General features: G+C 41.8%; 1 protein-coding gene and 1 long non-coding RNA gene across 4 annotated transcripts in view; one reads left to right on the top strand and one right to left on the bottom strand.

Moving 5' to 3' along the window:
• FHIT (fragile histidine triad diadenosine triphosphatase) overlaps positions 1-27,463 on the top strand; it is a 640,545-nt gene that overhangs the window by 600,397 nt on the left and 12,685 nt on the right. The gene's annotated exons all lie outside the window — the stretch shown is intronic.
• LOC137449105 (uncharacterized) overlaps positions 10,613-27,463 on the bottom strand; it is a 33,322-nt gene continuing 16,471 nt past the window's right edge. Inside the window, exons 2-4 of the long non-coding RNA XR_010989313.1 lie at positions 18,729-18,834; positions 17,325-17,423; positions 10,613-10,895 (exon numbers count right to left, since the gene is read on the bottom strand). This is a non-coding gene — a long non-coding RNA (uncharacterized lncRNA). The remainder of the gene's footprint in view (positions 10,896-17,324; positions 17,424-18,728; positions 18,835-27,463) is intronic.

Raw genomic sequence — 27,463 nt, 5'->3', positions numbered from 1 at the left:
GTTGTGTTTGCACAGACAGTGTTCTCAGGAACCTTCTCTTTGCCTCTGTCTGATGAGGGTAAGGAAGATGTGGGTGTGGCAGGAATTTCTGGTCACTTTAACAGGCATGTATGTGCATTACTCCAGTGTACAAAACCAGTGCTGGTATCACTATTATAAGCAATTCTGACACGTCAAGAAAGTGTACTCTTCTAACCTAAGACCAGGGATAATGTTCATAGGGCAATAAAACTCCAAAAGCATTAATTTCATTGCCCATGTGCAGCAGTTGGATGTTAAATATACAATGGTTTCATCAGAAATTCATCATCTTGTTTATTTAGAAATAGAATCAGAAGGTTACAGACTTCAATAGGAAGTTAAACTTGCTTCAGTTCTCTTCTGTCTTCTCTTTTCTCCATAAAACCTCTGAGAAATGCCTGTGTGAGCTCAACATAAAATTATTATCTGCAGTTCTGTAGGTTTCAGTCCCAGACATAGGCTCCATGGCTGCTTTTGGCAAAAGTAGCTACAGCCTATTGTGCTTTCTGCCCACCAAGAGAATTTGAGTGCGGTGACCAACCAGATCAAGTTCACCTCTGATTCTGGGTCTCATCCAGCTGTGCAAGGTGCACAGCATTTCCTGCACCATCCTTTACTAACCTGTGAGCTGGAAGAGTTTGCCAAAAACTTGCTTCCAGTGCTGTGCTTGGTTTTGCAGGATATGCCATTTCCAGCACTATGAAGGCTGTCTGTAGCCACTCAAGTAGCCAGTCTGATTGAAATAGGAAGGTTTCACTCAGATCATCAGCAAGCAGTTAGCCCCAGAAATAAGGAATACAACATAACCTTGGATCAGCCAAGGGCATAGTATCATAGTATCATAGTATCATTCAGGGTTGGAAGGGACCACAAGGATCATCTAGTTCCAACCCCCCTGCCATGGGCAGGGATACCCCACACTAGATCAGGCTGCCCAGAGCCTCATCCAGCCTGGTCTTAAATACCTCCAGGGACGGGGCCTCGACCACCTCCCTGGACAACACATTCCAGGGTTTCACCACTCTCATGGTGAAGAACCTCCTCCTCACATCCACCCTGAATCTCCCCACCTCCAGCTTCATTCCATTCCCCCTAGTCCTATCACTACCTGAGATCCTGAGAAGTCCTTCCCCAGCCTTCTTGTAGCCCCCTTCAGATACTGGAAGGCCACAATTAGGTCACCTCGGAGCCTTCTCTTCTGCAGACTGAACAGCCCCAACTCCTTCAGTCTGTCCTCATAGGAGAGGTGCTCGAGCCCTCTGATCATCCTTGTGGCCCTTCTCTGGACACGTTCCAGCACCTCCACATCCCTCTTGTAATAGGGGCTCCAGAACTGGACACAGTACTCCAGGTGGGGTCTCACCAGGGCTGAGCAGAGGGGGAGGATCACCTCCCTCGACCTGCTAGCCACACTTCTCCTGATGCAGCCCAGGATCTGATTGGCTTTGTGGGCTGCAAGTGCACATTGAGAGCTCACGTTGAGCTTCTTGTCCACCAGCACCCCCAAGTCTCTCTCCTCAGGGCTGCTTTCCAGCCAGTCACTGCCCAGCCTGTATTTGTGCCTGGGATTGCCTCGACCCAGATGCAGGACCCTGCACTTGCTCTTATTGAACTTCATGAGGTTGGCTTGTGCCCACCTCTCCAGCTTGTCAAGGTCCCTCTGGATGGCCTCCCTTCCCTCCAGTGTGTCTGCTGCACCACACAGCTTGGTGTCATCAGCAAACTTGCTGAGGGTGCACTCAATGCCACTGTCCATGGCACCCACCAAGATGTTGAACAAGACAGGTGCGGTGAAATGCCCAGGGAAAGTGTATGAGCAGATATGTGATATGATACTTTTCTTACAGTTATCTACCTTGTGGGTTGCCTAGTGTTTTGTGGGGTTTTGTTGTTGTTGGGTTTTGTTTGGTTGGGTTTGGGTTTTGAGGGGTTTTATTGCTGTGGTTGGTTGGTTTGGGGGGGGGGGGCTGTTGGTGGTGGTGTGGGTTTTTGTGTGTGGTTTTTTAATTGGTTTTGTGGGGTTGGAACATTTTTGTACTTGGTTGCTGGGTGAGTTTTATGCTTTCCAATAAGGAGAGCTCTTGACAAGGCAGTGGATTATGTTGCTGGTTGAGGTTCTGGACGCTTGCCATCCAAAGTGGTTTAGACAGAGAGGCTCCGAGTCAGTGCTACAGTAGTTGCAAATTGGCAGATCTTTTGTGCCTGGATGCCAGATAGCCAATTCCCACTTCACAATGTTGAATAATGAGCATTGTTTCTAAATTCTTTAAAGAATAAGCTCCATTAAGATGCTTGGGATGTAAATCTTCCACTTAGAGAAAGTAACACTTTTAATTTGTCTTAATTCTATTATTAGGTCTGTTAATAAAAATGTCTATTTAAACTATTTAAGACACCCCCACTCAAATTCCACAATATTAATTTTGTGAGGAACTTCCAAAAGAATTCTCTTAGTTTTCCTCCATTAAGGTAACATTATGGACTTTTAATAGAGCTCTTGGCTACAGCAATTTTTATTGACCCAGTTAATAAATGAATTCATGTTAGTTCAAGTGTCTTCAAAATATGTGATATACTTTAAGACTTAAAAGTCTTTAGCAATTTCTCAATTTCTATAACTTTTACCACCCCTTGATCAGATGTTTGCATACACTTGGCGAATGATAGGTATGGTTTAGTTTTGCTTAACACTTTCTAGACACCTCAGATACTGATTTTTGGTCTCTACATAACCTTATTTTTTAACTAAGGCAGAAAAATCAAATCTTACATGATCTCACCTGCCAGTTGTTTCCATACAAATAAATCTCAGGATGGGATATGTTAATTCTTTTAATAATGCTTTTTCTGCTCAGTCAGATTGAATAAATGCAGCCAGGTTACCTACCTAGTGGATTATGTGTGGTTGGTGATTTCCTTTTTCCAAATAATGTGTGCACCTAGCCACCAGTGTTTGCATCTTGCTTCTGGATTTGGTAAAGATTAGGGTTTTTCTTTTCCTGTAGTTTTGGGTAGAGATTTCTCTGGTTTTCATAAGGAACCACATTGCTTTCTTGCCTGCGATTCAAAAGAAGACCAAATAATTTTCAGAGAGTTCAGGTCTGGGATTTTCTGACAGCCCAAGCTCAGTCATCTCAGCTGGTATCTCAGTGTGATGTTCCAACCACGGGATTGTAACTGACAGTATCCTAAATGCATTATGAAAACATATAATTCTTCTGCTCATGGGATTGTTCATATTTATACTGCACAGGCATTGGACACACATGACATTTCCATGCTCTTTAGAGCACTGTGCCATTAAATAGTCTAATAATCAGAAATTTATTTGAAAAGTCAAAGCAAAACAAATTCATGATGTCTGAGTGTTAGTAGTTATCAGATTTATTTAAATGCCAAGTTAGGTTATAGATGAATAATGTAACTCCTTTTTCCCCCCTCAAGACCTGTTTCGTATAAACCATCACTTTCCTGTCTTCAACCTGAAAACTGATTATTTATGTTTGAGTTGCTGTATTTTAGTGCATCAGTTCTTATTGCATTTTGTGTTCTGGACTGTCAGGTTGATATGACCCAGAAGCACATCATACAGCATTTGTTGAATGCATGCCCCTTGCAATGACCTGTTCCTCAAAACTGGGAGTAAATACAGTCCTTAAGAGTTATTTACTAGTGTATCTGAGTTGGCTACCCATAGGTGGTAATGCCAAGATGTCTAAAGCATCTGTTGTTAACATTAAATGCCCAAGTTCAAAAGCTAGGAGGAGGTAGCCAGGAAAGTGAATCTATATTGCTACCAATTGTTTGCATGCTGTTTTGAGTGCTCTGGATAGTTTACATTTACTGCTTTCCATAGCTGACACAAGAGAGATGGATGTTTAGCTATCATATGTAGTCCCACCACTAATTCAGTAAGTGACTTAGTCTTTTTCTGTGTGCCCTCTTGAGGGCCTTTAAATTACCTGCAGGTTATTTACTGAGTTTCTGTGTAAGAATGGAGCTCATTTCTGGCCACTGAATGCCCAGATGTGCCAAAGTGACTGATTCTATGTTGCAGGAGCTAGTGGTTTAGGTCTTGATCTTATAAACACTTGCTACTTAATTTAGCTTTATTCATAGGCACATAGCCCCTTCAATTTCTTTTCATTTACAGCTTTATTGGATCCCTTTGATGAATGTTAAGCACAGCATTTATATATTTGGGTCTTCTGAGGTGTGTAAGACCACATGTACCAGCATTCCAAGTAATTCCTGGTTTGAAATACCAGCATCTTTCAGGGAGTTGGATGGCAGAGGCTACAGATGATGGGCAAGGAAATAAAGCAGGATATGGAGAGGAGATTTAAATGTGTCTCTGATGTAGTTTTGTGCTTGAAAATGCCACTATGGAAGCTACGTATGAGCACCAGACCTTACTAGTCTGAAAATGTAAAGGTTTTGTAGGCTTCTTAGTGGAGGTCGGCAGAGGAATGTTTATTTTCAGTACTGTTCTCACACTGACAACTTCAGAGTAAAATGGATTCAAAAATATGTAAGCTTGGTGATTTCACTTTTGCCACATAGTTCAGAGCTGAGTAAATTCTGGCCAACACGTCTATGCCAGTTTGCCCCTTGTGTAATCATAGCTTCAGGCCCAAGAGCTAAATTTGAAAATAATGTTTAATGTTTGTTTATTAAGATTTTTAAACAGTGTAGCATAGCACAGTTGTGTTTGACTTTTCTAAATGTTAAATGATATGGTGATACTACTGCATCATTTTGGTCTGTGCTAAAAACTACTCAGGTAGCAGGGTATTTTTAGGGACTGACTTCTATATACTGCACATAAAAGATGTGGATCCCATAAGGAGAACCTAGTGTATATAGAGTACATCTAGCATGTGCCACATATCTGGCAGGTATGTGCTATATATATTTAGTATGTACTATGGGGATGTCAGGGAAACCACACATTTGGGCAAATACCTTTGAGGCAACATTTGTGGTGTAGATAAGTGATTTCTTGTGCTCATGTGTACTCATTGCATGGGTTTATGTAGCTCTCTGTCCTATCTGTTAATCCGTGGCTATGAGACTACATAGTACTATGTTTCCTTCTGGCCCTTGTGTCTGCAAGTCTTCCTGGCAGGGTAGTAGAGACTCTTCAAGGACCAGAGCTTTCACAGCCCTAGTCTCAGATGCCTTCATGTGTACTTTCAGCACTATGACCATGCTCAGAAAAAGTTCTTAAGTCTTTTCAGTGTCCCTCATCCTTTCCAAACCCAGTGACTCATTTCAGCAATGCATGCAGCCCCTTTTTTTGCTTGCTGTCTTTTTGCAGACTCTGCAAACACCCCATGCTGCTTTGTACATAGTCTTGCCACTCTGGTATAGAAACCTTTGCTGTTGTTTCTACCATCTGGAGCAGCCTCCATGTATCTTTCTGCCTCATCAACTCTCTGTCTCTTCATCTTTTTTTTTAAAGTAGATTTTCTCATCTGCATATGCCTCTTAATTTTTTTCTCACTCTTTTGTTGGCCTTATGGCTCAGTGCCTTAATTTATTCATCATACAGTGTCTCTACACCACTGGTTTCTCTAATTTATACAGTATATTGCCTGCATCCGCTGCTTCCTGGTATTAAATTCTGTTCAGTGTTTGAGAATACAGTAGAAATGCAAGACAGTATATGTTATAAAATTTTATGATATTGTATGGAGATATGGCAGCATCTGCTGTTATGTGTATAAATATTATAACTTTGCAACACCAGTAAAGCAAGTAATCTGGGCTAGTTTTAAACAGAAAATATATATATATTGTGATTAGATGTATAAAACTAACCTGAAAGCAGATATTAGAACCTGTGTGAGTAGGGGGTAATCTCCAGCATGAAGTTTATTAACTCTTTTTCATATAAATACGTATTTGTATGTGTGTCTGTCTGTGTTTCTGTGTGTGTATATATACACTTCACATGTAATACACACAAATCTCCATTCTTGGAGCTGGGTGATCAAAGGAAGTTACTGCTTTCTTCTTTCTTCCTTTGCTCCATGTTTTTTGTCGATTTTGAAGACTCAAGCTCCCACTAGGAGACCTTTGTTTCCAGCTGTCCTGTCTTGTAGGAGTGCAGGCTTCCTTTTACATCTGCAGTTGTGTGCTTGTATACTGGCAGTTTGCTGTGGGCACACCACCTGAACTGCTCTGACCCAAAGCTACTTGCTTCTCTGTAGATAATTTGAAGTCCTTGAGTCAGAAGACAGATTTGAGAAATGCATCTCATAAAACAAATACCTCTGGCTTTGTTTGTTCAAATCAGAATTACATTCAAAATCTGATCTTCAGAATTCTGATCAGCCAAATAACACTGCTAATAATGTTCTGACCTCCCCCGTTGTACATTCCTGGGACTGAAAATCTTCACCTTCTCAAATGTCTGGAGGCTCAAAGGTCTTAAAGCACCTGCAGGATTGCAGAACTTTTGAATCCTTGACTTTGATCTAGTGGGTACCTTCTGCTACCAGGGAGACAGGCAGGACTGTGCAGACTTTCTGAGACAAATCCATGCCCCAGAGTTGAGGCAATCAGTATTTAAATGTTCATCTGACAAAAGCAGTTGAGCGTAATTTGTGCTCAGGACTGGCAGTAGAATACTTTCTTAGCTCTGTTCCACAATGGCAATCCCCAAGGCTGGTGGGTATGGCTAAACATGACTTTATTTTAATGGTGTAACCAGTATCCATTGATTCTGGATGTTTTCACTCATTTAACCTGTCATTCTTTTCCTAAGCCCTTGCTGTCAACATTTCCTTCATGACCTGAACTAGAAAAACAAGAGTCAAGAAATAGTTTATAGATGAGGGCACTGGTAATAAAAGGAGCTCATCTGTGCAATGGTATTACATTTTCTATTGTGTTTTATTACTAATGAATACAGAGTATTCATCTTTGTAACAAGCTTAAAAGAGGAGGGGGGAAAAAAGTTTTCCATTAAATCAACTAAATGATGAAGTGAGCCAGCGGAGGCTGTTTTAGTGTTCAGAATGCAAAATGTGCAGCTCATAAACATGAAATTTACTGTACCTTTTATAAACATATTTTGATTGTAAATGTGCATGAGGGATAAAAATGCTTACTTTTTAGGTCGAGTTGGACAGCTAATTTTTTAAAACCCATGACATTAATGGTTGGAACTGTAATGCCCTTCTTATTCAGCCTTGGAAAAGTTTGCTTACAGTTGCCTTTGAATAGCTCTTTCAAACCATTATCAAATGACTGATTGTCATTGCAAGTATTTTAGCAGCTTTCAGATCTGTTATATTTTTAATTAAATTGGCTGTGAATTGCGTAAGTAGCAAAGGTTGACAAACTAGCACTCAGTGCGGCATCGCCATTTCTTAGCGTTGCTGTCACAGGACCTGCATGGTCTTGATTTCTTTAAACACTTTATGGTTCTTTTAAGCTGTATTAGATGTTGACTTGGAACAGTAAGTAGTCCACTCTGGAAAGCAGGATGGGATGTTGCAGAAATACCCCTGAGCTGCTTCGATGGAAGCGGCCTGGTTTAGAGTGCAAGGAGCCGTCTGACCTGCATGCTGCTGGCAGAGGCATGGTAGCTGTGGGTTTGTGGAGAATGTGGTCTCTGTGCTCAAGGCCAAAGGACTTGTGTGTAGTGTACATGTGCATGCTGCTAACACCATGCCCTACTTTCTAGCTGGAAGATGTCAGAAAGGTCTCTTGCACTTACTGTCAAATGTGTTATCAGAACAACATCCTAAGTCTCCCCAAAGGAATTGCAGATGTCCCTTAGCTGCCTGTAGGCTGGTACTGTGGCAGCTGCTTCCTTGCAGAAAGGAAGATGAAAAATTAGAGGCCTTTACCTTATATTCCTGTGCCATATCTTTTAAAATATATCCCTGTGAACACTGCCTTTGCTTTCATTGCCTCTTTGTGATTCTTTCTGCTAAGCCCCTCTTCCAGTTCCAAACTGGCAGAGTGACACTGGAAATGGTAGAAGAATTTGGCTCTTACTAAGCTGGCTTTGAACGAGACATTGCAAATCAGCCTGTCTTACTCCAAACTAGTTCCTAATACCATCACTGAGAAATAATGCAGTGATTTTCAAGGTATTAGTAAATGCTGAAGGAAAGAAACCAATATTTTGTATTTTGTATCCAAAGTGAAGGTGATCTAAGGAGCCTTTTTAGTCTGACTTGGCTTGGGGAAAAACAAGTCAGAGGAAAAGGAAAAGCAATCCATGTTGGAGTCTGGTTTTCACACAAGAGGTCACCATTCTTTTCCTATATGCTGCTGTGTCCCTTTTTGTTCTGTCCAGTACACTTCACTTTCAAAGAATATTGTAAAATATTCTTACTGAAGAAACAAAAAGCTGCAAGTTTTAGTTCAAAGACCACAAAAATTGGGGTGCATTATTTGCATTCTCACTTTCACTAAGCACCTTTGTGGACTTCAGCACAAGAGGAGCCCATGTCACCCTTCCAGCTTACTACCATCCTGTGGTCTGAAAACACTGTGGGCTACTGCAATTAATGCAGAATTACATGTAGATGATGTCAACTGTTGCTGGTTTGTCTTGTTGCAGAATACCAGTCTCATTTCAGATTAATTATTTAGGCTGCTCCCAATTCATACCATTTTCCCCTCTTCCAACATCCTTCTGACTGCCCAGGCTTTCAGCTGCTAACCTGCACACTGTGTGCTTGTCCTAATGATGATCTTTGAAAATAAAGGTACTGTTAAAGCAAGAGGAAAATAAGGGATGCTGGAATGGGTTCAGCTTCACTGTGCATTCAATTACAAACACTTAAAGCATAGGTATGCTACTATGTATTAAAACTATGTATTGTGAGTGGGAGCTTCATGCAGCCTCTTCACTGTTTGGAGATTTTATTTAGATTAACTGCCCATGTTGTTGAACTACATCCACTGCTGTATCTGAACATGTCCTCATGTGTTCCTGGCAACTTTCTTTCCTATCCCTTCCAGTGTGGACCTGCACTCGTTTCTGTTCACCTGGACACTTGCTGTTTGAGTTTCTGCTGTTACTTGGCCCTTCTAACTGGTTTCAGTTGGCATCCACAGTTTGCTTACAAGTTTGATCAAAGAACCATGATATTTTTCCATATGAGCTTAGCAGGCACCTGACCACCTTCCTTGCTTGCTCTGAGGCAGGTCATGAGGTAAAAGGCACTTGTTTCCCGATGGAATGGTTTCCAGTGGCTCAGTCCAGGAAAAATAGAACCAAGGGTAAGTTCTCTCATATTTAAAGCATCACCCATCAACCTCAGGCCTGGCTCAGAAGAGAAATGAAAAATCAGGCATATGAAAACTTGTCTTTGAACAACAGAGACAATTGAATCTGAATGCAACCTCTACAAAGGTTGTTTTGGCCAGAGAGGTCAGACCACTCTCTACTTCAGAAGGGTGGCAATTTGTGCATAAATGGATTAGCAGCTATCCATTTCCTCTTGTTAGCATTGCAATTACAAATTAGTATAACATAAAAGCTTGGTATAACTGTGCTGGAAATGAAAAATATCTCTTTATGTTGCACATTTCACAGCAACATTAGACTTGCAGAGCATTGGGGCAATGATTATGTTTTGCTGAGGGGGAGAGAGAAAGATAAATTACTTTGAAATCACCACATGACTCAGCCTGCAAGCTCTGAGTTTAGTTGCAAGACATTTATCTCCTTGTATACTCACCAGGAAAAAAAAAAAATCATTTAATTAATAAACTTAATAGCCTGAGGTATTCTGATCAATAAAAAATAGTATGAGAGAACAGGGCCTGATGCAGTGAAATATTGAGTTGTCTGCAGACAAACCCATGACTTTCTTTGAAACTGATCAGGCTCCTGCCTAGTTAGTTAGTTAGGGGAGACTGCATGGTAAGATGCATGGCTCTGCTGAAAATCAAACTGATAGGCCAGCCTGAACAAAAAAATTGAAGCAGCTTCTTGTGCTTTGGAACAATTTCCCCTTTATGTTTCCTCTGTATGACCTTTTGAGCTTTTTGTCCCCCTGCTGGCACCGAAATGCTGAATGAGCTTCCAGTGAAGCCAATGGGTGTTTTTCCACTGACCCTGGCTGGGTCAAATTCTGCCACCAATGGGGCCTGACTTGCTGCCTGTGCCTGTTGTGACATTAGATCAAAGCCCCATTACAGCTCTGCAAATCCAGAGCTACCGTGCTGGCTCCAGGGCTTATCCCAGATAATGCAGAATAACCAGCAGCAAGAGGTGCCCTGGTCTTCTGCTACCAGCAGCTCAGATGTGAGCAGCAGCAGCTGCCCGGCAGGACAGGGTTTGTTTGCTTTATCTGCAGTTCCACAATGAGCCCTGTTATGATTTTATCCTTTGCCAAGGCAGCCAAAGGCTGATCTAATGCTGAAGTGGTTGCTGGAGAAAAATATGCAAATATGCAATTTTATTACTTTTTATTGTTATTCAATCTTTACTAAAAATGTGTCTTTAAAGAAAGGCCCTGTGGATGTTGGATACTCTTTTTGTAAGCACAGGGAAGCAGCAGGAAATTTTCATCTCAGTTTGCATGGCAGCTTTACAGTAGCAGACTGAAATGGAAGCAGCACACCTCTCCTCACAGACAAATGCATCAAGTTCACTCCATGTCACTTCTGACATCAGTGTTAAATGATGTATGGGGGTATTCATTTGAATATGCTTTTGAAAGTCTGTTAGCAGAAACAGTCCTGTGGACACCAGGACTCGACTGTGAATTGGTGGTTCTCAGTTCTTGCTTTCTCCATTGGAAATGCCAGGCCCCCATTGTCACTGTCCTCTCACCGTTGTTGGATTAGATACCCCCTCCAGTCATGCTGCACAGCATCAGGTTAGGCATCAGATTAATCTGAAAGTGAGAGAAAGAGAAGAACATAATGGAGGGAGAACAAACACAAAGGGAGGGGAGGATGGCTGTGGTGGTGGTGTACCTCTTTCAACAGCAGCAGATCAGAGCCCTGGCACGTGTGCTGGCCTCAGCACAGTTGTGACAGAAACTGAGTATCTGGAGCAAATAGGAACCCTCTCCCCACTTTCACTGGAGCATATTTCATTCCTTTTGTTCTCAAACTACCTCTTTTTGAAGCTCCAATGTCAGGTGGGAATATTAGAGTAGGTATAATTCAACTTATTTTTTTCACAAATTCAGTGTAAATGTGGATGTGCCAATTATGATCTACTCCTAATTTATTCTGTGTTCATCACAGTTCTGAGATTGCACTCAGATCTGTCTTGTTTGGATGGATGCAGACTCCTTCCTTTATGTGCTGTTTTTATCAACAGTGATTATTACAGGTTTGCAGATTGTGTGAAACCTCCCCTTTCCCTGTGCTGAGCTCACAATTAGGGAAGACCTGCAGACCCCAATTATCACAGTGGGTCAAAGAACATGCCGGTGAATAAGGACAATGCTTATGAGTAAACACTGCAAGATGTGATCCTCCCTGTCTGGGTCTCTTTTTACCCCTTAAGTGCCATGCATCTTTTCTATGTTGAGGCACAAGAACACTATAAATATTAGTAGGTGTTCATTAGCTACAATGGAAACATGACAGTGGGAAAACGTGATAACAAGAGAAGCTTCTGAAAATGCAAGCGAAGAGATGCTAAGAATGAAGGAAGTGTTGCTTTCCTCAAATATGTCAGAATGTTTTATTTTGGACTAGTAGATAACATCTTCCTGAAGAATTTAAACCAATTTGTCATAATTTTCCCCTAGTTTAATCCAGCTCTGCATGCAGTTTTCTGGCTCACACTATGACTTAATTTCTCAAGCTGTACCGTGCTCACTGCCTTAATAAGTGAATACTTGGATGTCTTCACTCTATCACTTTAATTAAAGCAAGAGTCCTTACCCTCAGATGTGGACAATGAGTAACACACAGCCAGCTATACTTGTTAGGCTCAGAAGGGTTTTTTTTTAATTATATATATGCCTACTGATATTCAGTGCAATCCCACTTTAGCATTTAAGCAAGTGATCAGTTTAAGTGAGTTCAAACAGGATTTAAGCACGCACTTAGTATTAAAAGAGAACTTAAATACGCTGCTGAATGGGGCCATGAATCAGCTTCTGATTTACTGACAAAATTGTTATCTAGAGAAAATGTCCTTCCTTTGTAGGACCTTATTAGACGAGTTGGAGATAATAGGCTTTTCCTACTGGTGCCAAAATCAGCACAAGATCTGTCTTCATGTGGTAAGCAAAGGCTCAGTGCAGCAAGCTGGTGCAAACTATTTTGCTTTCTTTAGCTTATTCTCAGCCTTTCCCTCCCCATTTATTAAGCAATGGACATGAGAAGCTTCACAACGTTATTTTTCAGAAGGCTTTTTAAAATTGTGAACTGGGGTTAAATTTTTTTGTAATAATGAATTCAGCCAAATTTTTACTGATGTTCCAAAACTCCAGAGATGAGTTGGAAGAATGGAAACTCTCAGCTTGATCTGTCTCGCAGAAATGCTCACTAATACAGTATTTGTAGCTTTCCTCATGTCTTGAGACTACCTCCTGAAATGTCTCTGGATGATTGGCACTGTCATCCTGTCATCTAAAGCAAACTTTACAAATATAAATAAGAAAGGAAAAGGGGAAAAATAATCAGTTCAGATAGCAGTGCCAGTAAGCTGTGATAGGAGGCAGTGAACTGCTACCCTGCAGGCTCAGTCTGGCTGTAAGGTAGCTGTTAGCTCTACCTTCCTGGAAGAAGGATGACCTTGTCAAGACTGTTATGAGAAGGACTGGAGCATGTGCCCTATGAGGAGAGGCTGAGACACCTGGGGCTTTTTAGTATGGAGAAGAGAAGACTGAGAGGGGGTTTAATAAATGTTTATAAATATCTGAGGGCTGGGTTTCAAGAGGGAAGGGACAGGCTCTGCTTCATTGCACCCTGTGACGGGACAAGGGTAATGGATATAAACTACGGCACAGGAGGTTCCACCTCAACATTAGGAGGAACTTCTTCACTCTGAGAGTCACAGAGCGCTAGAACAGGCTCCCCAAACAGGTTGTGGAGTCTCCTTCTCTGGAGAATTTCAAGACCCATCTGGATGTATTCCTGTGCAATCTGTGCTAGATTCTATGGCCCTGCTCTGGCAGGGGGGTTGGACTCAATCTCTGGAGGTCCCTTCCAACCCCTAACATCCTGTGATCTTGTGTGGAGAGAGGTGTGGAGGATGCATTACTTTAGGTGAAGAGCCATGCAAAGACTTGGCCTTGGACACTTGCTGGGGAATAAAAGCGCCCACTTGGTGTAAAGAATTTCTCCCTGATTTGGCTGTGTGGTCCAAATCCATTCCTGGAGCTCGGTGACATTTGACAAAGAGCATGAGTAAAATCAGGCTTGAAACAGGTTTTGAAAGAAGAACAGAGTCATGCATAAATGTAGTGTGGTGTTGGTTATAAATGGAAGTAGTGGAAATAGGATGATAGCAAAGAGTTTATTTTTAACTGCTATTTAGACTTTGTTGAGCGTAGTATGCTACAAAACCCAAGGGCTGGTAAAAATTCAGGTAAGGGTAAAATGTCACAATATTCAATATTCTCTGAGAGAAATGGTGTGATATGAAAAAAAAATTGTTGTCTAAAAATGCTAGTTTATAAAGTTAGCTACATTAAGGAGATATTGATTATTAATAGATGTTCCCCTCTTACCTTATTATTTAATTATTTTCTTTTAGCTGTCAGTTTTCTATGGGGTGCTCGCAATTTGAGTGGCAACAGTGAAAGATTTATGCTCTGTGGCATACTGGCTGTTAGCAGTAAACAGCACTTTAGATAAGATTTGGACTTGCATCTTTGCTTAATGAGAACATCATCTTTCAGGGCACGGATTTGCTCATGTAACCAAACAGGCCATGCATATCCTTATTTGTTATAAAAAAATAATAGAGAAGATGAACTCTATTTATGTAGCTATATGGGCAAGTTATATCTGGGTCCCTATCTGTGTAACTTCATTATGGCATTACTTAGTAGCTGAGGGAAGAAATGACAGCAGAGCTCTGTGGCATCACATGAGTATTTCAGAGGGAGAGGAATAATTAAAATCCTGGTATGAGAAGGGCTCATGTGCTGTATCCCCATGTCCCTCCTCTGCAGTGAGCTCTAAATGATATGCACAGCACAGAATGCTGAGATCTAAAGTTTAGGTTAAAATCGGTAAGGAACAGAACAGAGGAATTTGTACTGTGTGGTATTTGATGATAAAATTAAATTGGATGCTTGCAAGAAGAATAACAGCTATGCCATATTGCTGCGTGGATGCTGTTATCTACATGTGTGTTCATTTTTCTTAATGCTAAAATAATGCTGCAAACATGCAAGGAAAAGGAAAATAACGTCAGATTTATAATCTGTTCAAGAATGCTGCTCCTTTTACTACAACCACGGTGCAAAGCAAGAGCAACCTCACCACGTTTCCCAGTTGAAGCAGGGATTAAATGCCACTGCCTTTTTATGCAAAGACCACAGGGAAGCAAAGAGTAAGGTCCAGCAGTTGCCCCACTATGCAGATGGGGAAGCCTGTGACCAGTCTAACCAATCTTAGAGACATTTGCTATCTCTTCAGGATCATGCAGTTAGATATCTGCCAATCACAGAATCACCAAGGTTGGAAGAGACCTCAAAGATCATCAAGTCCAACCCACCACCACAGACCTCATGACCAAACCATGGCACCAAGTGTCACATCCAATCCCCTCTTGAACACCTCCAGGGTTGATGACTCCACCACCTCCCTGGGCAGCCCATTCCAATGGCCAATCACTCTTTCTATGAAGAACTTCTTCCTAACATCCAGCCTAAATCTCCCCTGGTGCAGCTTGAGACTGTGTCCTCTTGTTCTGCTGCTGGTTGCCTGGGAGAAGAGATCAGCCCCCTCCTGGCTACAACCACCCTTCAGGTAGTTGTAGATAGCAATAAGGTCTCCCTTGAGCCTCCTCTTCTCCAGGCTAAGCAATCCCAGCTCCCTCAGCCTCTCCTCATAGGGCTGTGCTCAAGGCCTCTCACCAGCCTTGTTGCCCTTCTCTGGACACATTCAAGAGTCTCAATGTTCTTCTTCAACTGAGGGGCCCAGAACTGGACACAGTACTCAAGGTGTGGCCTAACTGGTGTGGAGTACAGAGGCACAATGACTTCCCTGCTCCTGCTGGCCACACTATTGTTGATGCATACCAGGATGCCATTGGCCTTCTTGGCCACCTGGGCACACAGCTGGCTCATGTTTAGGCGGCTGTCAATCAGCACCCCCCAGGTTCCTTTCTGTTTGGCAATTCTCCAGCCACTCTGACCCCAGCCTGTAGTGCTGCATGGGGTTGTTGTGGCCAATGTGCTACATAATCCCCAAGGTCTATTATACAAAAATGTTCTTCCTTTTGCCATAGCTCTTTGTGCTATTATAGTTGCATAGTTGCCAACGAGGTTATGTGATTTGCTTTTTGGGTTTGGTTGGTTGGTTTGGTTTTTTTTTCTTCCAACCCTATCAACAAATTTGCACTCTTAAAAATTATTTGTTTTTCAAATTCAGGTGGTTCACTTAGACTGATTGAGTTTACTTTCCTAATATGAAACATTCAACCAAAACCATTCTTTAAGAAACTCTAGTGATGGAAAAATGTCAACCCAAGTTTAAAATTTGCTTATTGTAAGCCACTTTATCTTTGGAGTGCTGCACAGCAGATCAATTCCCAGTAATTATAATGGGGGGGGGGGGAGGGGGGGGGGGGGAAGGACATTTTTGGTTCATACATATATTGAAGAGATACAAAGCCAATATAAAAAGAATTTTAATTGCTTTGAGATAGTAGCAGGAAATTATTTTCATGCATTTATAGAATAAAATAAAAAAAAAAAGAAGGCAGAAAAAAAAAGCCCAAAATTAAGGCATCTCAGCTTAGGAATTTAGGAAAGGATTGCATATTTCAGTACTGCAGCTACTCATGTGTGAAATACAGGAAAAATGTTAATTGAGGTAGGCTCGTGAAGTGAAATTAGTTGCAAGTGGACTGTAGATGAGCAAAGGGATTCTTAGGATGTTGCACCTCAGCCGTGCTTTGAGGTTAATTCATTAAAGATAATTGGAATGTTAAATAGTTTCCTATAAGGAATTGCTGCTACAGTGGTCTAACGTTTTAGTCTGATTGAATCAGATGCCAATTACTAATATTCAGATTTATGTTATGCTTATTTATGTGCTGGCCATCTTGATTGCTTCCTTGATTGGTGTTTTTTTTATGTTTTCTGTCAAGGGTGACAGCCCTTCAGTCACTTGAAAATAAAGGCTTGAGTGAGGGTGATTTCAACAAGAGGAACTGCCTGTCCATGTCTCCATACCCATAATGTCTGCATTAAAAATAGGAGCACTTGAGCAGTCTTTCATGGCTGATTAAATCCTCACCAATAATACTTGGAGTAACTGCAGAGACTTTGGTATGGTTCCTGAAGTGGGCTTGACAACATGCAGGTACCACTGTACTCAAAATTCAAACAAATGGGCTAGTGGCTTGGGTGTAGCATCAATGAATTTGCAGCCTGAATACCCATATTGGGTATCGGATCCTGAATGTGGTTTGCTGGACTCGTCAGTAAGACAGATCCATGATCTTTGGGAGCAGGGAGAGGGGATCTGGGGAGTTGGACTAGATGACCTTTCGAGGTTCCTTTCAACCCAAAGTATTCTGTGTGATTCCTGGCTCTGCCCCATCTCCCACTGGGCTTCCATTCAGGAGGAAGGCAAGCCAAACAAGGCAGGATGCATTCTCCATTGTAAAAGCAGAATATCAAAGTGAGTAGGACAGAAGTGAAAAGAACTGGCTTTCATCAGAAAGCCAAATGCAAGTCTATAACCTGTTGCAGACTTCTTTTGCTTTCCTTTGTTACTGTGACTTAAGTGTCCTTTGTCTCTAGTTACTCATGCTTGGGGTCTCAGGCTTGTGTATCTCATGTGCCCAGATGGCCTGCATCACTTTGTGAGGGATGATCTTTCTGTGCTGAAAAGGTATGCGTGCCAGGTCCCACGCATGTTATCACTTATTTATTGCCTCCCTGGCGACATGCTGTCGCCAACAGGCATATAATTAGAGTAGCTCAGGCTGGAGACCTGCAGAAAGTCTGAGTGCTTTCATAGCTGTCCAGTAAGTGCTCTAGGTCTGTACTTGAATCCTCCATGATTTCTGCTGTCAGAAGCTCAAGTTTCTTTCTTCAGTGACATCATTTTATTTCATTCTTATAAAAGGAGAAAGTCTTTGCATTGTGGATCTGTTCTAATTTGTGTTGACTTACTTGATGAGTTCTTATTGGAAACAGCTGGCTCTTGCTTTTAGAGAACCTTCCAGTCCTTAACACAGAACAGCAATTTCTCCTTCTTCTTGCACTCCCACCCTGTACCGAAAGAGGAAAGGCAAAAGGAAAATGTGAAAAGTACGAATAGAAGAAAAATATCAGAAACAGCTAAGCCAAGAGCATAATATGCAAGTTCTGTGCGTACTGTTATGATATCTGAAACATAATTATCAAGCTTAAGTTAATTAGACTAATGCTTAGAAAATCTGGCATGGCAGATTGTGGTAAGTAATTAAATATACCGATTAAAAGATGTAATACACAGCGAGCAAAAGCAAAAAGAAAACTCCATTTGATGCAGCCAGTGAACACAGACAATTAAGAAGTCAAGTAGATGAGCACTGACAAAGATGCTGAACTTTGTGGAAGATGATGGGCAAGTTGCCAGTTTTCCAATGGAACAGATTTTGCATCGTATCAGTCAAACTTTTGTTTTGTGACAATCCATGCTGCTGTTCCCTAACTGAGATATATGAAGGGCCACTTGCTTTTTGCATTAGGATTAGCTGACATGAGTACAAGGGTATGTGCAAACAAGAATGTGACATTAGAGTACTAGTTTACATATATATAGGGGTTGTGTAAATGGCTTTTCTTAAAAGCAATTCACAAGATGTCATATGAGAAATAAAGCTGTGAAGCCAGTGTCTTCTGCAATTAAATGTAATGCAAGAATGCTTACAGGTCAGAATGAATGAGGAGAGCTTGGGAGCCTTTGTACACCCCAGTGCATGCACAGGGAAATCCTGGAAACACAGACTGAGAACATGATGGGCTTTGGGATTCTTGCTTGAAGACTAGATTTTTTTTAAAAGGACAGAAACAAACAAACAAAAGACCTAAAGAAAGGAGAGAAAAATGTAGCAAACCTTCTGTGGAAGTTCTGCTTGCAAGGTACCCTGCTCTGACTTCAAATTGTATCTAAATAAAACTATTTTGCAAGTCCTCTACAGAGTATGTGACTGTATAACCTATTCCTCAATCAACTCCCTCCTAAAGAACGAGTGGGAAGCCTGCAAATGCCTAGTTTGGCAAATTGAGATGAAGCAAACCCATGCTAGATCCATTCTCAGAGCACTTAATCCACTAGTATTTGACTGAGCTTCTGGAGTAATGTATAACCTCCTCTTAGCTGAGCCACGTGTTTTATTCATATCTGCTGGAAATTGCTTTCATTCCTGTTGATCTCATTGTTTCCTAAGGCATGAACAAACTGATTGAACTGAAAGCAAACAAAATTACTTTTTTGTCTCTGAAAATTGGAAATGTTCAGGTTGCTTTTTAGGTCTTTGTGCCCTTCCTACCCTCCATCCCCCAATGTTCATGTGATCACCCCATCCGTACAGTGTGGGATTTTCCGTAGCTCTGAAGCGTGTCCTCTGAATCGTGGTGGCAGAAGGTGGTGATCTGCTGTTGGGGCATCATCACAGGAACAGAACTTGTGAAAACACTGCAAACAAAAAAAAAAGGCTTCTGGGATTTTTCCATATTAATATTTCTGAAATGCCTGTGCTCTGAGGTTTGAATATTAATTCTGTCCAAAAGCAGTGATACTGAAGTCTACATATTAAACAATAATTGTTATGCAAATGCTATCAGTTCATAATTCCTACACAGAAACATGGGGATGTCTGGGAGGCTGTAGCATGGGCAATGGCAACTGGATTTTTCCAAGGCAGCTTAATAAGATTTTTCAATGTATTTTCATCAAAACCACCTTCCTACTAGTAGCAGCTATCAGCCTTAATTAACTGCAACATGTATCCAGCTAAAATTAATTCTCCCCAAATTCACAGTCCCTTCACTGAGATTAATTGCAAAATCTTATATTCCTAGGCTGTTTTGCCATCTCTGTTCTTCCATGTGGGCATTGTGTGGGTAGAACTGTGGTCTTATTCCCCAGAAAATCAACTTGAACAGAAGGTAGACACTGCATTTTGGAAAAGGAACAAAGAGATTCCTCCTCCTCAAAATGAAGGTAGCCTGTGCCCCTTCACCCCCTGGAAAAAAAAGCCACTGTTTTCCCAGCCTCAGTTTCACCAAGTGAATAAGGGCTTCCTAGTCTGGCTTTCTGTTCTCATTTCATTTAATGTGAGTTAAGAAGTTCATCTGAGGGATGAAGGAGCCTACTTGAACAATACCAATCTGTTCCTCACTGTTCCTCCTTTCCCTTGTATGGGTCTTTCTGCTACTGCTGGGAAGGCAATGCATGGTTTTCTTGCATAGCTGACACCTCCTGCATCCATCCGTCCCAAAGTGAATCTTGGACCATATTCTCCTATAAATCAGATGTTGTGAAGTTTGTACAACAGGAAAGAAATTAGCTGGGTAAAACCCCAAATGATGTCTCTCAAGAGAACTTCTTGCATAAGTTTCATGGCAACATTAACTGTCTGGAAAAGCTGGAGAAGGTGACTGACCATCGGAAATCTCCAGTTCTGCTCCCATAGCTGGGTGTGATGCCATCCGCTGCCATCATGTCATCAAGAACTGTGAACCTCCACTGAGTTTTATAACTATTCTAGGCCCTGGAGAGATTTTTTTCTTTCCTTTACTACTACTTTAAGAGATGAATTTGCGGACTCTGGGGTATTTGCCCTTGACAAAACTTGTCTGATACTTTTGCCACTAGGTCAGTGGAATATCAATAGACTCTTAATGCAGTCTGTCTTTTAGAGTTTTTCATTTCTCAGAGCAAGAGTAAATGCCATTCATATTGGCAGGTTATAATGGGAACATTGAGATGCTAATTAAAAAAATATATACACAGCTTCTTTAAAATAGTCTTGGTCTCCCTCTTGTGTATCTTCAGTGTGTCTATAACAATTACCAGGTTAGATATCCCTTAAGATGCTAAAAAAGGTCATTTTGTTGTCTTTTCTACCCCATGCCTCAGTGAAATATTCATGGTATGGCTCAGGTATTGGGACTGGGTTTAATGTTTCGTTGCATTGCCATCTGTTTTGTTGTTGCAGTTGTTGTTGTTTTTTCCCTTGGTGGGGGGTGAGGGAGCACGGAGGCAGAAGTGAGGGATGCTGGCATATGGGTCCATACCTGACGTAAAAGACAAGCACTGAATCTGCAGGAAAATAGTAGCTCCTCTGATCCAAGCTATTTTCTTTTTAACATTAAAGGTCTTTCTGATGAAAACCTGCCATTATGCATGTAGATCATCAGTGGTAGATAGTCTCTGTGACTCCTCAAAGGCTATGAAGCCACATTAAAGTAGGCTTTTACATTATATGTAAAGTTCATTCATATAACTTAGCACAGGCATTGAAATGAAGCTCCTCACTGAGACAAATGGCATTAACAAGTTCCAAGGACATATTAAGCAGAGTTTTCCAGAGTGTTGTGGTGACTTAGTGGCAAAGGGCAGCACAGAGAGAGGCTAAATCTGTAAGATGACTGCAGAGACACTGAGAAGGCTTTGCTGCAAGGGCCAGAGTCCCCAGACCACAGCCAGCCCCAGCTATTCACCTGGTGGTAATACGTACTCCTTAGCCACTAGACAACAAAAGTGACACAGAGACCTGGAGGAGAGGAGTATGTTTCTTTACAGTGGGTTTCTCTGAGATGAGTTTCAAGCTCCCTTGTGGCTTTATTCTTACTATAATGAGGGTGTTTGGCCCATAACACTTCACCAGGATTTTTCAAATCCTTTTTGATCATCTTGCTCTTTTTCAGCATTTCCTTCTTACTGCTGTTGATTTAAATGTCATGACATTTTAAACATGACTTATTATAGCAAAACAGTATATAAAACAATATGCTACATCATAAATGCAGCCATATTTTTAGGAGTGAATGTTAAATGAGAGCAATTTATTCCTCAACCTATTTTAGTACCTTCTTACTAGAGGGTATTGGCTGCTTAAATCCCGAGGTGGCAATCTCAGAGGCAAGGCAGCGTTGCATGTGCAAGGCTGAAAGCTAAAGAACTACTTGAGGGATGCCTGGAGATAAAGGCTGTCCTGGGGATGTAGCTTTATCCAGGAGTGCCATGATCCTGAATGCTGAAACAAGTGCAGACAGGACCATCCTGGGAAGGTCTGTTGGTGAGTGAGTGATTCCCTGAGAAGCACACACAAAAGCAGGCTGTGAAACCCCAGTGGCTTGCCTCAAGCATGAGGTATGTGTCACTTCAGACATCTGAAGTCTCCCTAACATCCTACAGTCAGTGGAGAGAGTGACTCAGAATATGACTTGCTCCAGAACACATTGAGTGAATGCTTTCTTCTTAATTTCAGAAAGTGTTGGTGGGGGTTGGGATTTGTTTAATGGGAACAAAAGCCAATAAGGAATAAGCTTATTCCCCTAAGAAGAAATCTCTCTGCTCTGAACATTGCAGGCTCTTTCTGCAGCTCCCAGAGATGCAGTGAGCTCAATGTCTCCCTGCTTACTTGTGGTGGTTTTAGGCTATGCCTTTAAAATTTAGCTGCAGATTTCGAGCAGAAAAGTTGAAAAATATAAATAAATCACTAGTGGGTGTAAAAAGGGAAACAAAATATTATTCTAAACAAATTCATTGGATAAATGTCTGTGATAAGAGAAGCTGTACCATAACAATTCTTCACATTTCCCATTCCTTTTCTCTTCTCTTCTCTTCTGATCTTGGCTGGTTTTGCTTCAGTTGAGAGAAGATAACGTGCTTCTGTCTGGCCTTGGATAAGTGTAACCCACTGCTTTTCTCTCTCAACTCCTCTCTCTCTCTCTACAACAGGGGGTTTTGGGGGAGCAGTGGGACAGGTCTCCCTGGCTTTTTACAGGGTGAGGGTGAGGGGTTTGTGTTGTTGCCAATTGTAAATATCTGTATAATATCTTAAATAGTGTGTATTTTGTACACATTTATTGCATTCCATTGTAGAGTGTAGTTTTTGCTTGCAAATGCTTCATTTGCTTCTAACTGAGTTGGTCTGGCTAAAAGTTAATGCTGGGGGGAAATTTCAATCCACCACATTACTGAACTGGCTTTGTGCAGATGCCATAGGACCTGCTGATATCCTTTGTGCTGGCAGAAAAACACACAGGAAACAAACAAACCAACTTAACCTCCCTAACACACAAGTCTTCCTTGGCACATCATGAATCTCATTGAGTGTGCTTAGGGTATGGCAAATATTTGTCTAAAGTTAAGAAGATTAGCAGGGGTAGTTCTGACTTTGAAACTCTACATCAGGAGCCAGAATACATCAGCCTGATACCTTGAGGTTATCTCTGCTCTTGGAGTGGAACATGCACATCGCTCTGCAGCTCTGACCTTTTGGGAAAAGGCTTTCAGTCAAGTAATACATGCACTTGCATGAAATTTTTGAATCACTGACTCTATCCTTGATTAAAGTGCTTTTCCTTGATTAAAAATAGCCTTTTTCCAAATGAGTAATGTTGCATGGCAGGCTGTGTTGGAGGATAACGTTTCCTCCAACATTATCACATTGATGACATTGCCATTTCTTACCCAGGTCTCTGTGCAACACATTTCTCTTGTGTAGGCAGCCCCCTCTAGTCAGTGACATTAGGCAGCTCCCCACAGTCATCTACCTCTTCTTCTTGGGTGAGGAAGACTGCAGAGGTGTTTGTAGCATTATCTGCTAACTAGGAGGCTAATGAGCATGGTGGAAACACATCCAAACACTTTTATAGATTCTCGTCTGGATTGTATCAGGTTGTAAATAGCAGCTCTTTATGTCTTTGGCAGGACTTCTTACCCCAGTGGATATTCCTTCAAGTATCTTCTTTGTAATGTGCTCACTTTCCAAGAATTTTATCTCAACTGGAGCCAAAATGGAAGTCTGTCAAGATTTGAGCTCCTTGGAGTGTGATCTACATATTTCACTGAATGGCAGATGTGTTTTCTGTACAACCATCATTCTGCTCGTGGGCTTGCTCGTCTCTTACACTTTCAAAAGCGGATGTCTTAGGATGTCTTTTAGATCTATTCTTTTTCTTATCATTTTTTGGTATGCAGAAGGGCTAGAAACTAGCGCTCGTGGAGTTTATTTTAGCAAAGCACTTAAACACATATGCTTTAGGGTTTTACTTAACCTCCACGTGAGTTTACACAAAACCCTCTTCATCTGAGTGCTTTGCTACAAAGGATGCAGTTATTCTTATGTCCATGTGAAGTGTGAGGTTCACATCCTTCCCCAAAGCACAGCAATACAACTGAAAAAAAATATTTGCAGCCACTATGACAGAGTTCAGAGAAGAAAAGGGGGGGGGGGGGGGGGTGGGGAATCACCTCTGCTTGCTAAAACACAGCTTTGATAAACTGAGATTTCCAGTGGAATCTCTTCTTTGCAGCAATAATACTGGCAGCTGTGAGGTGGCAGAGTATTTCATATAGAAGTTATGAAACAATTGCAGAAGGATTTTTTCCAGCAGATCATTAAAAAATTGTCTCTCATAGAGAATGCGGGCAACTTGGGCTGCTTCTCCATCTCCTTAAATAACTCTGATTTCATGCAGCAAGTAAAAACCGCCCCAAAATCAGGGATTTCTGATTCCTGCAAATGCAGCTATTGGTATGATATAGAATCTTAAGCGATGTCAGACGATGAGGAAATTAAATGATGTGGGGCTTTTCCTGCAGCGTTCTCTGTAAATTAGAGCAATTAAATTACAGCAGCCTTGTAGCTGTAATTAAACATGGAGACGGGCCCAGAGATGTGGAAAACATTGAACTGCCTGAGTGGCTCAGGCTGCAGGGTTGGAGCAATGGCAGAAAGACTCAGAAATGAGTCCTGGTCCTGCAGCAGCTGACTAGGGGAACCCAGACCTATTGCAGCCTTTTTAACACAGTATCTTGTAGGAGATCTCTTAGGTGGGCAAGGGGGAGCATGCCACACGTGTTCTCTGCCTGCGGTTCTGCCTTTCCTGTGGCCCTACTTGTAGCAGTTGCAGGGGAGGTCCCAGCTGAGGCGTGCCCAGGGCTTGAAGCTCTGGCAATGATTACTGCAGGTAGGTAAAATGGGATTTAGGGCCGTGTGATTGCAGCATCTGTGAGAAGCTGCTTTATAAAACCACTGTGTTCCATCCATTACTCCTTCACTTTGCATTGCTGATAAAATAGACACTCTCTGACCACAGCTGAAGGCAAATGGAGATAGGAGGCATGGACTAGCAGACTGTGCTGCCCACCAAAAAGCTCACTCATTTCAGCAAGACAGCAGAGGGTGAAGAAAGGATAGAGCATAGCAGGAGGTACAGATAATGGCAGTAAATGTCACATTTAATGACATCATGGGGAGGGGTAGAAATGAAGTCTTACTATGAGAATATAAACTAAAGACAAGTGAAAGGAAAGAAAGCGCTGGGGGAAAAGAGCAAGGAAGACAAGACTAGAGAAGAGAGGGCAAAGGTACTGGCAATCCAGGAGTTAAATTTATGTAAAAGCTGGAAGTTACCACAGGGAGCAGTAGCTCCTTCATATCACCAAAGGGCTGAGGAGTCAGAGCCAGCTCAGTCCTCAAGTTTTTCTTCCACACAGTGGGATGCTCAGGGTGAAGCCCCACCACAACTACTTGCTGCAGCACAAGAAAAGGGCAAGGTGTCTGTTCATCACATGGCTTTGGGCCCACAAATGAGTTGGAAGAAGAGGTATTCACAGTATCACAGTATCACTTAGGTTGGAAAGGACCTCGAGGATCATCAAGTCCAACCTATCAACACAGACCCCACGACTAGACCATGGCACCAAGTGCCACGTCCAATCTCCCCTTGAACGCCTCCAGGGTCGATGACTCAACCACCTCCCTGGGCAACCCGTTCCAATGATGAATTACTCGCTCGGTGAAGAACTTCCTCCTCACCTCGAGTCTAAACCTCCCCTGGCACAGCTTGAGACTGTGTCCCCTTGTTCTGGTGCTGGTTGCCTGGGAGAAGAGGCCAACCCCTTCCTGGGGTTCATAGCAGCTCTGGGATCTGTTTTGTCTTTAGTCTTTGAAAAAGGATTGCCACTGGAGAGAATAGATGAGACTTTCAGCCTCCTCATGATTCACATGTTATTCTGCTGCTGAAACACCACTCTACAGATTTCAACCAAGTGTGGGAATTAAGTGTGGAAAAGATATTTGGCTATGCCAAGGTGCAGCTGGATAACACCTAATATCTGATCCAAACTACTGGCAAAAATTAGTGTGTGTTGGTTGGTTTGGTGGTGGTGGCATTTTTTTGTTAGTAGCTGCTTTTGAAAATATTCTTTTATAATCATTGAAGCAGCAGAGTTTTGTTATGTTGCTACAGTTTGGCATAATTACTCTCCATCACTATAATTTTTCTTTTAGTTAAGTTTATAACTTCCAATGTATTTAACTATCATAAACAGTAAATATTCATGGGGAGTGAGAATACTGCTAACTACCATAAAAGCTGTTTTCCCTAGTACTTTTGGCTAGTGTTCTATATTACCACAGGTTGCTTTTCTGCTGGTTTTATGGCATAAGAAGAACAAACCATAACAGAGACATTACTTCAAACACCACAGACCCAGGCCCCCTATAGTCTGTGGCACTGAGAATTCTGGGCTCATCCACAAAGGGCAAGGAGCAGAGGTTCCCCAGTGCAAACGTGCTATAAAACAATATTGCGTTTCCCTTAAGGATTGCAATGATAAAAACGTGGAGCATTCTGCAGCACTAACAACTTTAATAAAACAACATAAAGCACAGCTGTCAGGTCTGCCAGCATCTCACACTGGGAGACATGAGTGAGAAAATGAATACTTTTCACAAGCAGAAATATTCAAAGAGCTCCACTGTTTACAAGTAATCAAGACTGACATCGTAGATTATTGGTGGAAGAGCATTTTCTGCTTGAGGTGAAAGAAGAGGATAATTTATCAGGAAGCCCAAGAAGTCAGACATCAGTAATGATCTGCTTAAAGAAGGGCACATCTTAGAAGTAGTGCATTTATTTGTACTGCAAGGCAGGAAGATGTACTAAGTTATAAACAAGTGCTTGAAGAATGTTGAGCATATACAGTGTGTAATTTGCTGGGCAACTGCAATTAGAGCATTGACTAATGTGTGTCTTAGTGCTTGCTCAGAATATTAAAACAAAAAAAAGCATAATGGAGATTGACTAAAAGAAATACTCATGCTTTCTCATCCTATCCACTCCTTCCTGAGTTATCTGAGCTACAGTAATCTGGTTGCATTACCTTTTCGTTATGCTTGTGTTTCTGAGGCACTCCTGTAATATAACAACAGGTTTGGCTTCAGAGAATTTGAGGCTTTCTGAGCTTTGCAATAGAACATCTTGTCTATCTTGTGTGGTGCATTAGCATCACCTTTCTTTTGTGAAAACAGGGTCAGTACCAGCAGTTTTAGTATGGTGACTACCATGGAGCTCAACAGAAAAAGTATTATAGAATGCTGTCTGCCCTCTCTGGGCCTTGCTGTGCACTCTGGTCCACATCGATGCAAGGCAGAGCCCTTCTTCCCTACTCCTAGGCTATGTCCTGCAGAAGGAATTGCTGTCCAGATAGCAAGAAATGCTGCTTCCTTCTTGGGGTGCAGCCTGGAAGGGAAGGATTTGGTCAGAGTTAGATGACTAAGCTCATGTCACCTTGTAGTTTGGTACTCATTGTCTCTTTTCCTGCCAGGCTCACCCAAACCTTATAGCTTTTATTTATTTTCTTGAATTGTTACATCTTCCTAATGCTTCTTCCTTTCATTTATTGCAGGGATTGCAAATTTTAGTCTGTATTTGGCCAACCTTGGCCCACATTACCATAACATTACTGAAAACAGACTGTGCCTCCCTTTGCTTCTGCTCTGTGTCTGCAGGGACCTGGGTTTCAAGGAGACCGGTCTCCTGCTACCCACCAAAGAGCACTTGTCAAGAGAGCTCAGTGTGCCTGCAAAAATTCCCTGGCAATGACCCCATCACCCCACAGATGTTCCTGGAAGACCCTGAGCAAAACCTGTTCCCTTTAGTTAAGTGATTTGCACAGAAGTGACTCTTGTAATTTCATCATGTGCTATTTTCATCTCACTTGAAATAGCAGCTACCTATCCCAACTGGAAATGCACACATTTCCTTGGAGAGAGATTGTTTTCTTCTACAAGCATGCATTG

The sequence above is a fragment of the Melanerpes formicivorus genome, unplaced genomic scaffold, assembly GCF_026170545.1.
Source record: "Melanerpes formicivorus ecotype bairdi unplaced genomic scaffold, bMelFor1.0.p_v2 SCAF_28, whole genome shotgun sequence".
Lineage (NCBI taxonomy): Eukaryota > Metazoa > Chordata > Aves > Piciformes > Picidae > Melanerpes > Melanerpes formicivorus.
The sequence above is the reverse complement of the archived record's forward strand: the minus strand, read 5'-3'. Positions and strand labels throughout refer to the sequence as shown.